The sequence below is a fragment of the Schistocerca serialis genome, unplaced genomic scaffold, assembly GCF_023864345.2.
Source record: "Schistocerca serialis cubense isolate TAMUIC-IGC-003099 unplaced genomic scaffold, iqSchSeri2.2 HiC_scaffold_182, whole genome shotgun sequence".
NCBI classification, from domain to species: domain Eukaryota; kingdom Metazoa; phylum Arthropoda; class Insecta; order Orthoptera; family Acrididae; genus Schistocerca; species Schistocerca serialis.
Window position 1 is genome coordinate 15,579 of NW_026047743.1, and position 1,922 is coordinate 17,500.

The window sequence follows — 1,922 nt, forward strand, 5'->3', positions numbered from 1 at the left end:
CCTCGCGGGCCCGGTGCGAAGCGCGGTGGCCATCTGCAGTGTGCTGGTCCGATTGAGGACTGTGTGCGCTGAGGATGCGCCGCCGCCCGGCGCTCGGCGCCGCGACGCCGTCTGCTGCTCGGTCGCCCCAGCGGTTCTCGCAGGTGGTTTGTATCGCAGCTGTGCGGACGTGTTGGCGCGTGCGCTGTGCTGGGAGAGTTCGCTTCGGCACCCAAGTGGGGCTTTTGTCCTTCTGTGGCGCTGGCGTTGGAGCTGCCGGTCACCGTAGGTGGCGCGTGTTGTCTCCCGCCGGCAATGCCACGACAGCACGCTCCCGGGCCTCTGTCGGCAGCGGCAAGCTCAGTTGGGAGCACGGGTGGTCGCACCTAAAGCGTCTACTCGCCTAACTCCGGGCGATTGCGCCTCTCTCGAACCCGACCAAGTACTTAGGACGGCGCTGCGCGCCGCCGGGACCTGAGAGGGTTTCGAGGTGTGTTGTGCAGGGGAGCTCAGCCTCCTCCTGTTTGCAGAATAATTGAGCGGACGCTTGCGTGTTCGCGCGGGCCCCCGGGACACACTCCCGGGCGGCCGGCTGCTCAGCTCTAGTTGACGCAGCTCCCTGGTTGATCCTGCCAGTAGTCATATGCTTGTCTCAAAGATTAAGCCATGCATGTCTCAGTACAAGCCGCATTAAGGTGAAACCGCGAATGGCTCATTAAATCAGTTATGGTTCCTTAGATCGTACCCACGTTACTTGGATAACTGTGGTAATTCTAGAGCTAATACATGCAAACAGAGTCCCGACCAGAGATGGAAGGGACGCTTTTATTAGATCAAAACCAATCGGTCGGCTCGTCCGGTCCGTTTGCCTTGGTGACTCTGAATAACTTTGGGCTGATCGCACGGTCCTCGTACCGGCGACGCATCTTTCAAATGTCTGCCTTATCAACTGTCGATGGTAGGTTCTGCGCCTACCATGGTTGTAACGGGTAACGGGGAATCAGGGTTCGATTCCGGAGAGGGAGCCTGAGAAACGGCTACCACATCCAAGGAAGGCAGCAGGCGCGCAAATTACCCACTCCCGGCACGGGGAGGTAGTGACGAAAAATAACGATACGGGACTCATCCGAGGCCCCGTAATCGGAATGAGTACACTTTAAATCCTTTAACGAGTATCTATTGGAGGGCAAGTCTGGTGCCAGCAGCCGCGGTAATTCCAGCTCCAATAGCGTATATTAAAGTTGTTGCGGTTAAAAAGCTCGTAGTTGGATTTGTGTCCCACGCTGTTGGTTCACCGCCCGTCGGTGTTTAACTGGCATGTATCGTGGGACGTCCTGCCGGTGGGGCGAGCCGAAGGCGTGCGACCGCCTCGTGCGTGCTCGTGCGTCCCGAGGCGGACCCCGTTGAAATCCTACCAGGGTGCTCTTTATTGAGTGTCTCGGTGGGCCGGCACGTTTACTTTGAACAAATTAGAGTGCTTAAAGCAGGCAAGCCCGCCTGAATACTGTGTGCATGGAATAATGGAATAGGACCTCGGTTCTATTTTGTTGGTTTTCGGAACCCGAGGTAATGATTAATAGGGACAGGCGGGGGCATTCGTATTGCGACGTTAGAGGTGAAATTCTTGGATCGTCGCAAGACGAACAGAAGCGAAAGCATTTGCCAAGTATGTTTTCATTAATCAAGAACGAAAGTTAGAGGTTCGAAGGCGATCAGATACCGCCCTAGTTCTAACCATAAACGATGCCAGCCAGCGATCCGCCGCAGTTCCTCCGATGACTCGGCGGGCAGCCTCCGGGAAACCAAAGCTTTTGGGTTCCGGGGGAAGTATGGTTGCAAAGCTGAAACTTAAAGGAATTGACGGAAGGGCACCACCAGGAGTGGAGCCTGCGGCTTAATTTGACTCAACACGGGAAACCTCACCAGGCCCGGACACCGGAAGG

General features: G+C 56.4%; 1 non-coding gene across 1 annotated transcript in view; it reads left to right on the forward strand.

The window, feature by feature from the left end:
- Positions 1 to 595: 595 nt before the first annotated feature.
- LOC126443734 (small subunit ribosomal RNA) overlaps positions 596 to 1,922 on the forward strand; it is a 1,909-nt gene continuing 582 nt past the window's right edge. Inside the window, exon 1 of the ribosomal RNA XR_007582140.1 lies at positions 596 to 1,922. This exon is cut by the window's right edge and continues 582 nt beyond it. This is a non-coding gene — a ribosomal RNA (small subunit ribosomal RNA).